We start from the raw sequence: 13,196 nt of genomic DNA, 5'->3' as shown, positions 1-13,196 counted from the left end.
ACCGATCAGGCGTCCTCGCAGGTTCTGTAGAACGTCCCAGACTGCCAAGTTCGCCATTGGAAAGGCGTCCTAATGTAATGTGTTCCCCTTATTAGACGGATAAGGAGAAGAAAGTTTCAACGGCGTAGATTCAATGAAGATGCAAGATAATCTCGTCGTAGATATCGGAACCTCAGAGAGAGATCTTTCGATAACAGTTGCGGTAGAGGCATTGCCCTATCCTGTTTTCGTCCCCCGTACAAATAGACGGAGGCTCTATCCCATGGGGTTTGAAAGAGTTATTTCAACAAATTCCTCATCGGTACATTTATATGAAAATATATCTATTCTGAGAAGAACGAATTAGATATTAAAGAATATATGTTGATCGAATGAATTATGGATCTCGTTTAATGATTAAACATACATATATAATTTTTAAGCTTCTAGCTCCTCGGACATGAAGCGCCTGAAACGCCTGAAGCGCCTGAGGCGCCTGAAGCGCCTGAGGCGCCTGGAGCGCCTGAGGCGCCTGGAGCGCCTGGGGCGCCTGGAGCGCCTGGGGCGCCTGGAGCGCCTGGGGCGCCTGGAGCGCCTCGGGCGCCTGAGCGCCTCGGGCGCCTGAAATGAGTAAAGCTCTTCAAGTAAAAGGAATGAGGCGCAACGCGCCTGAAAAGCCTGAAGTGGCTAAAGGGAAATATTTAACTCCTAGAGAGCCTAGAGCGCCTGATATAAAACATAGGGCGCCTAGAGAGCCTAGAACGCCTCAAAGGAAAAACAAAGCGCCTAAAGAGCCTGAGGCGCCTGAAACGAGGCGCAAAGCGCCTGAAGCGTCCGAATGGAGACGCAAGGCGCCTGCAAAGCCCGAAGGACGCAAAGCGTCTAGAGCGCCTGAAAGCAGGCGCAAGGATTTGTTCAACCCAAAATACAATTTGGATGAGTTATCGGGATTTGAAGCGGACTTGGAGGCTCCTCTTTGGGATTTTTCTCAAGATCAATTTTCCCCTGACAGGGCCTCTAGGTGTCGCACAGGTGATCGTAGCCCCTGTCGGGAAGGAATTGATCATGAAAAAAGAGAACGACATATAAGGACTTCTCCTGGTAGGGACGAAAGTTGTCGCACAAGCGGCCACCGTCCTTGTCAGGAGGGCCTTAGGGTAAAAGAACAACATCGGCCTTCTCCTGGCAGGGACTCAAGATGTCGCACAAGCGACCGTAGCCCTTGTCAGGTTAGAATCGTACTGCTAAAAGCCCTTCACCTTACGGAAGGAGGCGCTCTCCTCCGGTTGCTCATTCTTCTCCCAACTTGATGGACAGGAAATGGAAGATAGATCGGAATTGGAAGCCAATAAGGGAGCAGGTCTCTCAGTTTATAAGACCTTAGCGACCTTTTTTTATTGAAAATTAGTTCATTACTAATAAGACGATATTAAAATCTCCTCCTTCTAAAGTAATGCAACCAACCATTTACAGAAAGAGTGGCAATCGTTTGCAAATTGAACAAGGTTCGTACGAGCTCTCATTCATTGATTAGAGGCTCTTCCAGATAATAGAGGCGTAGAATACGGCCTTATCTCCAAGAGAATAAAAATTTGAGGGATTCTCTTCGATCCGAGAGTTTTCATTGCGATCTCTTTCGACTAATGCTAATTCGTGTTTATTGACGAAAAGAACGGAGAGGGCAAAATTTCCATTCTCTCTCCGCATCGGAGAGGAAAGAATGTAGAAGGAAGACTTGCTGCATACGACTGCTGAATGACAAGTCATATACGCATACCATAGTTGCCTTTGTGGTTCCCTACGAAATTATCTATATCCTTACAGGATTTTCCTGGTAAGGACTTCGCTTAAAAAGTTTGTTACGACAATGCCTACTCAGCTTCGGTATTTAACAAAGGTTGTTTGGCTTAAATTGGCATTATTGAGAGCTTCCTTAGGCTCGGGAATAATTTTATTATATTCCTTCATTAAATGAAGTAACTGGCAACTCACGATGAATGCAGTCAGGCAGCGAGCGAGACGGCAGGGCTGTCATTGTAAGCGTAAGGCCAATACAGTACCATCCAGGTCTCGGTCATTACCAGTTGGTTGCATCTCTCTCTCCAACGGGATCGAATGGTTAACCGTATATTCCCCCTACAATCATGGACTTAGTCGCGAATGGAGGGGATAGTTAAGCTAACATAAATAAAATATTGTCTGCCTTTTGCTAAGAAGTTTTCAATAAAAAAGATATTATAACCTTTCAATGCTGTTTACCGTAGGGAACATTATTAAAGGATTCTAACACAACAGAACATTATATTATATAATGCTCTCATGCTTACGAAAGCATGGCTTATTAGAATACATGCTTAGTGAGAAGATGGATGTAGTAGAGAATTCACTTTAAGACTACGGTATGGTCAAGTCTTTCGAGAAACGCACACAACCTTTTTAGAATCAGATATTGCTCAAGAGAAGATGGATGAGTGGAATGGGAAACATTCTCTTCGTGGCAGAAATGGTTTCCCTGAATAGAATATACTACGTATATAAGAGTTTTTTCCTACTAAAAACGGAATTAACATGTGTAAGGATGTCGTGTACCATAAAGGCACAGATGTTCTGGTACATAACATAAAGAGTATTAGAAGAAAGCGCCGGTCTGAAGCGCCAACCTGGCACAATGAGCCAAGAGCACCAGCCAAGATATTTTCTCGTTTTAGCGAGTTATTAACATAAGAGTCCAGTAGCCTCTCAGACAGCACGCTCGGTAACGGCAAGATTCGTTCCTGATTTCGTTACCCATTTAATCACTTAGGCCAATTCCACGACTCTCTCATATCGCAAAGAGCATTGAGAATCTCTTTTTTCGCTCCTGTTCGCGTTAACAAAGAGAACCTATTTGGAAAAAGAGGTTCGATGCAAGATTTTGCATGTCCGTGAGAACCTTCTCGATCGACGATAATAACTGTTAATGTATGTCTAACATTTATTGGAAAGAGTTGTGAGAAACCTGCGGAAAGATCTTCTTCATAGATCTCTTAGCAAGGTAGAAGACGAACAGGCTTCCTATAGAATGCTTCCTTTTCCTCGAACCAAGAGAGGTAGCAATATACGCCATCTTTATTTTATAGAAAGGGGAATATACTATAGTCTTTTTTTTCCCCTAAATATAAATATAAATATAAATTCTTTACAGAATTTAAGATAAAGGGCGTCAAAGAAAGAGAGTTGGATTCACAGAGGTCACGTTCTTCTCACAGCATGTTTTTGGAAGTCTTTTCCAAGAGTCTGGATATTCTATCAGCATCTATTATTAAATGGACCTTAACAACCTCTCCACTCTGAGTCTGTCTGCATGCAGACTGACCAGAAGTGGACATAAATGAGAGGATTTTTCAAGGTAGATGACAATAGTCATGGCCTAGACATAGAATTGCTGCAGATCGTGCTAGAGGGAATGAGGAAACTGTCCTCTTCCGATACCTCTGTGAACCACATAGCGGTTTTTTCTTCCCTTTCAGAGGGAAGAATCACCTTTGTATATATCTGCTATCAAAGAACGCAGTAAAAGGCTATACTCTGTCTCTACAAAGGGAATTGGAGATAGCAGAGGATTAAGATCTTCAGGATCTTATTCGATATATACCTTAATATGACAAGATAGGATATCATGTACTTCTAATGGGATCTTTTTTGTGGCCACAGATTCCATGTTCCGACAAGATGGAACTGCTCCTCATCAAACTTCTTTGAGAAATTTTTTATGAGGGAATTCTTTGTTTCTCTTGGTCCTAAACGACCAAGAAGACAAGTGAATTTTTTGAGCATTGGAATCTCGCATCAGATTCTATGGAGACTAGACAATGGGTTCTTGCCAGCATAGTATGTCTAGCAAAAGAACTGAAACCCCCTATTCCTGATTCAATGTTTTCAGATAGAGGTTTCGTTGTCCAGGCAGAGTACTTACGTTTTCATCTACAGTAGAATGGTTCAAACGTTTGCCTACAGAGTCTTTGGTATGCGATGACGGCTCGAAATGCTTCCCAGAAGGTGTTCAGAGGGATACAATAAAGAGCTAGAAATCAGGAGTACTCCCAATTTCAGCTCGGAGTCTCCTTCGACTTCCAGGCTTCTTCCCTTCCTTCGGGCAAGGATAGGGAAGATTCTGCAACGAGACACCCCTTCAACATGTAAGAAGAGATCTCGTGAGCACGGAAGTATTCAAGAAGGACCCTCCTCGGAGGAAGACTTATTTCTCGTACGGTTAGATATGCTATCGTCTACTGGATGTAGCTGATTACAATCACCTCCCCTTACCGGAGAGACCAAAAGCTCAAAGTGAAAGAATTTCTTCCACCCTTCTCCAGTCTCCTGATAAACGATTGTGGATGTTAAGGACTTTCGGACAATGTAGCGCCAATCAGGCGCCAAAATACCAGAACAGGCGTAAAGACGCCAGAGGAAGACAGTCCAAATAAACACTGTCATTGTCTGATGAGGAGAAGGAGCGTGCCTCCAGCCTGGCGCAGATGCGCTAGAGGCAAATAAATCGGAAAAAGTGTCCGATGTGGGCATCGCCAGTTTCCTCGAGACTCTTTAACAAGCTCGAAGCTCCAGCAAGTGGGGAGAAGTCAGCCAGGCGCCAGGCTCCAGGCAGGCGCAAGGCGCTAGCCAGGCGCCAGGCAAGCAACATGCGCCAGCCAAGCGCGAGGCGTCAGACAGGCGCGAGGCGCCAGCCAGGCGCGAGGAGCCAGCCAGGCACAAGCCAGGCTCTAGGCTTCATCCAGAAGAGATCAATTTCAAAGTGTGATCTCTAAAGCACTTCTTAAGTAACTTGATGATTCCTTCAAACAGCTGAGAATTAAAAGCGCTTGAAGTGCGAGCTTTTAACAATTCTTGTTCTTTCCATAACAATATGTCGTGAGAGACATATTAGCTGTAATTTACGGGAGATGCAACTCTGTGTTGTCTTCTCTTTGCACGAAGGAGGTCAACTTGACCTATGAGAGATCCTTCTCTCTTGGTTACGTGTCTACGGATACGTTGCTGGGATAGGGAGCCGACACTGATCCTTAACTAGTGAGTTAAAAAATTTTATTTTAACATAAGTATACTATTTTCTTTGGGTTATTTGAAATGAGTTTGGGGATAGCTTTTTTCAAATTAAGCACAAACCCTCGTGTTAGGATCAGGTGATCGGGATCGGTGTTGTGCTCCTTAATTATGCCAGTAGGCATAGGTGTTTTGTCATGTAAGTGGATAGGACCCCTTTGACAAATAACCATTAGATTCTGTCAAGTAAGTGGATAAGACCCCATTGACAGATCTACAAGAACTCTTAGCCATAGGTCACATCCTCGCTGAGGCTCTTGAGACGAAGCAGACTCCTAGCAATAGCTAGGAGGTCAACCCTTCGTCTAAAACACATAGGAACCAAGGTTTTATTTATTTATTACCTACAACGTATGTTGTTTACCTGTCTAATCAGTAACTAGCTGTCTCTTACCCACCGCCAAAGGTGCCAATCAGCTAAGTATATATCTGACAGGGAAGTTGAATGTATGAAAATGATATTGTTATTGTACAATAAAGTTTCATACATACTTACCTGGCAGATATATACGATTGAATGGCCCACCCAGCCTCCCCTCAGGAGACAGGTGGAAGAGAAAAATCTGTCCTTAGAAGGTATAGTTCCTATTCCTGCCGACCCAGCGGGCAGGCCGGTAGATCACCTGACCTACCTACCTGTAGCGTGTGCCGCGAAATTCGAATTTCTATCGGGGACGACGGAGTCTATAGCTAAGTATATATCTGCCAGGTAAGTATGTATGAAACTTTATTGTACAATAACAATATCATTTTTATGATAATACTACTATTAAAAAAACCTGGTATAGAAATTTTTAGTGGGTTTTTTCTTCAGTTTTAACTAACAAAATAGGCCATTTTAAGCATTTTTATAGGGGGTTCCAACTATTCGCCATGGGGGTCTGGTACGCATCCCCTGGGAATACAGAGGGACCACTGTATAGAGAAAAAACAGAGTAAGAGGGGGGGTAGGGTTACTGTCCAATTGGGGACAATACCGAGAGCAAAAGAAAACAGCAGAATTGCCATACAGCTCAGAACTACCAATTCATACATAAAATGTCTAAAATTCTAATACTACCTACCACCTAACCTCACAATACACTTTCCAAAGGGATGTTATGAGAGTCAGCCAGTGTTGCTAACTTTGAGGAAAAACCACTATGTTTAGCAGACTTCAGGTTGTCACAGTTGGTAACACTGGAGCCAAGTAACAAAAGCCAAGCTACAGAACCCATCAAATGTGAGCTGTACGGCAGCTTGTTGCCGAACTGGAAAAAACTGTGAGAGCCAAAGTTCTGTGTCGAAGGGCACAGAACATGGCTCCGAGAAATGCCTTGGTTCCCTGTCAGAGAAGACAGCCAATCTATGCTGGGTAGTCTAGTGGCAGGCTACAGACAGAAGCCATGGCTCCTACAACTACTCTCTTGCAGGAGAAATTGAGAGAGGTCAATTATTAATATTTTCTCCTGAACCACCTAAGGAGCAAAAGAAGTCAGAGTAGAATGACAGAGTGAGAGGAATTAACCTAGGTTATCAGGTAGGCTAATGAAAGAGTATAAGCAACACCAGAAGACAAAAGGAAAAAACTGAGTAGGCTGCTGGTGTGCCCTAATTATCTATGTAAAATATCAGCCTCTAATATCTTCAAATACTTCACAAAGATTTACATCCTCTCATCAAAAATCATTATCTACATGTCAAGAAAACCACACTCAAGCCTGGGCAACAGTTAGTCTAACATGGATGCTAACATAGGCTATGTTGTTATCAGCAAAACCTAAACAATTGGTTTTTACAAACTTTCCTATACCACCTAATGCTTTCACCTCTGCTTGACATAATGCAAACACAGAAAACAATCACAATCATACAGGAGAAATTAGCCAGAAATCATCATCAAAATATATCTAAAGCTGATCATGGCTGTGTGTTTAACATAACAGCATGAAGAAGTATGGCAGAATGTAAACATTCCAGCACCATCTGGTGGGAAATAGGTAAATACAAACACAGTTCTAGCAAGTTTGCCAAGCATATTTTTTAGTTTTTTCTAAATGCCGAATACACCAAACAGCATGAAGATAAAGCTAACTTTAATATTAGGTAATATTCATTCCAAATACTAATAGTAAATACGTATACTAAGAAGATTTTTCCATCCACTGTAATAGTAAATATACTAAGAAGATTTTTCCATCTATCTTTTAACATTAGCCTTGGTCATCATATCACATCTAACTAACCGGACAATGAGGAAAGTATCCATATCTAAACTGTAATTTCATCAATCTTCTAAACTATTAGCAAACATTTCAAGACATAGTTTTCACTGCTATCCAAATCTTAATAAGATCTATACTGAGATATCAATTAATTAAAATAAAATTTACGTAATAGGTTTTATTATTTTCCATTTATCCACCGTGTACTGTATATTCCCACAAAGACTTGAAAAATTCATGAATCTTGTACATTGTATAAATAAAAAGTCTCCACCTTCATAGAAGAAAACATAATTTCAAAACACCTGTATTAAGTGGTGTTAATGTAAACTGACATGTTTACATTGCCAACACTTGCTGAATTCCATCAAAGGAATGACTGAGGCAATGAATTATACTAATTACTACTTTCATTCAGACTAGCATGAAAAGAGGACTAATAATGTTTACAAAATTCATGCACATTTCTCTTTCTGCTGACAGTTAGGGTTGAAGCATAAAATAAAAATTCATTGCAACCGACATATCTTTCTACAAAAATATATAAAAAATATATAAATATACAAAAGTATATATACTATTCTAAGAGTAAAGTGCTACAGCCAATAAAATGAAATACTGTACGAAACTGTACATGGCAATGATCCAGTATGATGCAAAACTTGTTCTTAGTAAAGACAAAAAATCTAGGAAAAATGAAGAGCTACCTTAAATCAGCTGAATTATACAACTTAAGCATACTATTTGCACACTTTAAATTTAAAATGAAAATCAATCATCCAAATAGGACTTCACCATATTTCTATGAAATTAATGTCCAAGTTGTAATACAGTAGTATGGGTTTCACAGTTAATATGGAGTACACTGTATGACTTTTTAAAATATCTCTGCAAAGTTGTACACAGAAAGACCGATCCCTGGGTGCCTTCTGTGAAGTAGAACAGGAAATGAAGCTAGCTACATGTACAGTAACTAATTTTGAAGAGTTAAGAAAGTTATACCCATTTCCAAGTGAAGACAGTAACTTCAAAATTCTAATTCAAGATCTAATGCACAAGCATAGAACGGCAATTATGATTAACTTGGAAAGCGACTATAGTAAACTAAGCTGGCAAGTTGTAACATTCACCTTTAAAGCAGGGAACAATCCTTTGGGTCACCATCAGGACCATTTAGCAAAACTACAACACTTGGGATAACCTTCATCAAAATCAACTTAATGTCACCTTAAATATCACCATAACATGATAGGAATGACCAGGAATCCTTCCCTATGATTCCAATTAACTTTTGAAGCATTGCCTAGCACTACCATATCCCAAACGAAGAACAGTTCAAAATTGCAAAACAAGTTGTATGGAGCCCCTTGTTAAGTTAGGCTATATTTATAACTGAATTCCATCCAGGGGCCTAGGACTCCATCCATACCCCTCCTTACCACACAAGAAGGCTTAGTTGATTTATACTTAAATCTTACTTGGGGTAAATGACCGAGCGGCACATATAGCTGCCACCGATCCCAGAATGCAGCCACCTTCCCAAAAAAGTACTTGAATTCGTCACTGCCATGAGCATCACTCAAAGAGTTGTGGCCCATCCAAGCAGCACACCAAGACCTCTACACTCCTCTCAAAGTAGGTAAGAGTTTTCTCCTAAATTACAAAATAATGGCATAATTCATACGTTTTTTCAGGAAGTGGCCGCTTTCCGAGAGATGGCTGCTATGTCGCAGCTCGGTCATTTACCCTAAATAGCTTCTTAGCCTTGGACAATAGCTAGATACACGAAAATTAAGTACAGTGGTACCTCAAGATTCGTATCATGAGTTTTTCGTATCTTGAACCGCATTTTACATGTAAAATGCCTAATCATTCCAAGCCCTACAAAAACACCCCAGTAAATTATATTTCCAGGCTTACAACACATGTTCTAGGGTTACAACGCCGATCCGACGGAAGAAATATGACTCCAAAAAGGCAAAATACTGTACATACTTGAGTAATATTAAACTGCATGTTAATATTCAACCCCATTTTTACTGCATATATTAGGACTTTAGCATATGTCCTTAGCAATAAGCCTAGCCTATGTTAGCAGTTGCTACTGTAGCCTAGTCTATGATTCTAACATCTAAACCTAAGAAGCTAAAAGCTTAGAATATGCCAATAAAATGTATAAATAGTCAGTATGTACTCATTTCAAATAATTATTAATTAATCATTAACTATAATACACAAACAAACAAAAAAAAACCTTCCAACCGTTTGTTTACATTCAGCACTTACAAGTATCGAACGATCGCCAAGCAATCACTTTTCCTAGCACACAGTAAGCCATAAATTTTCATTATCTCTCTTCAACTACTGAAACTACCAAACAGTGTAATAACCATTCATTTCTATTCTTTATTCTATCTGTACCTAATATTTTTTTTTATTAAATGTACTGCATGAATAAGTTTTTTCATTTACAGCATCCTTTTACCAATAGAATACATAGAGCACAAGGGGTAGATGCCGACCAATAGGAGAGCAGGATCTTATGGGGTGATTAGCACCAGGAACCAATGGGAGAGTGGGAGGATGGTGGCGAGTTTACTCAGTTAGAGGCTTGAACTATTTTCATATGTAGAGCCAAAAAACCTTCGTATTTGCTTTTGTATCTCGAGTTTTTCGTAAGTTGAGCCTTTCGTATGTCGAGGTACCACTGTATTGGCGTTTGATTTGTTTTTGTCTCCCAAGTTCATCTAAAATCTACTGAAATAAGCTAGTCCAGGTTTAAGCTGGGTCCAAGACTTCCATGAATTAGGCTACCTAGGCTAAATTTGCCTATGCTCGTGGCTAATTCTAAAAGTTTGTAAAATGTAAAATGGCCTCAAATCAAGTTGAAGACTAGCTACTACCTAATTCTGGCTGATTAAACATTGTAAAATGTCTCAATTACTCCCTACACGAGGCCTACGCTTACTTCATTGGCCTGTAGCTACTTAGGTAAGGCAGTCTTGAGGTTGCGACACGAAACCTTACGGAAGTAGAGCTAGCCTAGTACCTACCTAGAAGCAACAAAACACCCCCAATATGGAATTCATTAGGTAGTTTCAATTGGTTTTACCAAACATATAGTATAAAAAAAACAGCTGCTAAAAATAAAGATAATATAGGTACCACTTTCCACATAATAACAATAGCCTATAAAACTGGTGTACGTCATTTCGTAATTTCTTACCATACGCAACGACCCAAGACAATCGTAGGAAGGTCACTTAGCCAACTGTAACGACTGCATTAATATGGATATCCTTCCTCTGAAAGGTATAATGACCCTAAAAATGAAATATAATATATTATTCAACCGAAATACGTAGGATTTACCTTCAAATAGTGAAGAGACGTGCCAGAACTCACGTTATCTCAATTCAACTATCGATGCGACTGACGTGAAACAGCTGGCCTGTGCAGCGAAGGTTGAATAGATTGTTTACAAAGCGCGTTCAGTAGCGTTCTTTTCACAACTATTCCCGCTGCATAATAGTTTTCTACATGTTTTTATAAGGAGATCAACTGAAAAATTAATGAATTATCGTATGGATATTGTTAAATTTTAAATTTTTCAAATAATATTGCGTTATTTTGCATATATCATTAATTTATAATCAAATAATCCTTGCCTGGGTTACTGAACATAGCTACACATATAAACATAGATATACAGTATATAGAGAGATGTACACAAAACTGCGGTGATAGTCCATGGGCCAAGACTGTGGTGAAACTAAACTGAATTTTAGGGCCACATTCGGTACGATTTCATTCAACCTTAAGCCATCCTGCATTAGCTTTGAATGAGACCAAGTTACAGTGCTGAGGAGTTTACTAACTTACTTAAAGTCAAGAAACATTGCATTTTTATTCAACAAAAGTGCAGTTAAGAAACAATCAACTGTATTTCCTGCACCAATTCTTTTAGGGTGATGCCACACGGGTTCACAAAGACGCATTTAAAGGTTTAACACATATAATTAATATTTAAAGAACACAACAATTATTCAAATTACGTTAAGAAGCAAGAAAACTGACACATTACTGCAAAAACAAAACGTTACGTTACTTCGATAGAAATAAAAACATAAATGGCAAACAGGATCCCAGAATATCCTTATGAAGAAGGTACTGCAATGGCGACGACAATTCACGAGGTGATGTGGCTGGATTCTACAAGAATATCTTCTTTTACTTGCCTTAGTGGAGTCAGATGCTAAAATCCGAGAGCCTCACCTTTCCACCCTAGAAGAAAACTCGGGAGGAGTATATTGCATAACACAGTTGTCACATCTACAAAATTACAGGGTTACGTAACAAACATCAATTTAAAAACAAACATCAAGTGCTTTAATCGTAACCCAACATACAAAAAAAGGGGGTTTCGTCCAGAAGGCAAGCATAAATTACTGGCATGTGCCCTTACAATAAGAAAATAATATATAGTCTCCACAGGAAGAAGTTTGACATCACTGTAATTATACGTCATCTAATTTTATAGAGATGGACAAAATATGCAAAAAAAAGTGGTTTATTACTTTGAATATCAATGTACTAATTTATACCAACTCATTGCTATAGTTAATATAATAAAACTATTTCTGTGGAGCAAAATAATCATATATCAACGTATTTTCATAGAAACTGTGAAATACTTCAAAGCAAGTCCTCATAAAAAAACTAGGAAATTTTATTCAAGGGGAATAAATGGCAATTTTTGACAAAGACCCAAAATTTTACGTATCGGTACCACCTGGGTAGGCAAATTCTGGTTGCTATTTTTTTATTGGTGTATATCCCTAGATCACAATATGACATGATAACCATTGCAGAGTGGCAGCTTACTACTGGTAATCTCCTCTTGAATAGAGAGACCCAACATCGGTTCGACTAAGAAAGACACTTTCTCCGAGCATCAGTTGTTATGTCATTATGTCCACCCACGACTTACTAATCACCAATAAATACATATAACGGCCCCAATTACTAGCCTAAGTAGATATTCTCACTTATGCATTAATATTCAGGCTGCTTTCGACAAATTTGGAGTGCATTTGGTCAGTAATTTCAGATTTTTTTTATAATTTATTCCCTACTGCTAAGTTTCCTGTAGACAACAAATCAACAACGTTGCATTTTATAAGTTGACGACTAAATAATGTGATACGTCATATAGTTCAATTATTCCTTTATTTTAAAACACAATGCAGATGTTATATGCGGAAACCTACTTAGCAGTAATTAGTGTGAACTGAATAATTGGTTGATAATACAATGAATCTTGCGGCATCATTTATTATACAGCTGGTACACTAAACTTAGTTCACTCTATTTTAATAATTGGTGTGTTCAAGTTAACATACTTTGACTCAACCTAAATTGAGCCAATATCATTGTTAGTATCGTCCAAACTTCCAACTATATTACGACACTTGTGATTCAGTCACCATCATCGTCTCCATGATCAGAGTTTGTTAAGTTCTGCAATTGGCTCTTTCTCACTCGGTTGGTTGGTGCAGGTTTGTAGCTTGCTCATATTTGTGCACTTCAAGCCATTGGTGAGACATGTGCAATCTGGTAATTTGCAGGATCTCACACACTTGCAGGAGAGAAACTGTAGCACCGAATCTGGTGCTGGTGAGCCACGCATCCAGTTGATGACCAGCTTTCCATCATCGTCTGTGGTCCACTCATGGTCCTTGGGATTTGGTATAGAAGGTCGAGTCTGCAGAGACCGCCTCCATATGGCAGCCTGATAGTTGGTAAGGGCAACAAGGTTGGAGCTGACTGGATTCGACTTCGCCACGTCTGGCACAAAAGAGTTGATAGCGAAGTGTGTTCACGTCTGTTGTGCGAGTGCAGAGTGCATACATA

General features: G+C 39.6%; 1 pseudogene; it reads right to left on the bottom strand.

Moving 5' to 3' along the window:
- LOC135223470 (uncharacterized) overlaps positions 1-10,812 on the bottom strand; it is a 40,495-nt pseudogene extending 29,683 nt beyond the window's left edge.
- Positions 10,813-13,196: the final 2,384 nt, after the last annotated feature.

The sequence above is a fragment of the Macrobrachium nipponense genome, chromosome 10 (assembly GCF_015104395.2).
Source record: "Macrobrachium nipponense isolate FS-2020 chromosome 10, ASM1510439v2, whole genome shotgun sequence".
Taxonomy (NCBI): Eukaryota; Metazoa; Arthropoda; class Malacostraca; order Decapoda; family Palaemonidae; genus Macrobrachium; species Macrobrachium nipponense.
This window is presented reverse-complemented; position numbering and strand designations above follow the sequence as displayed.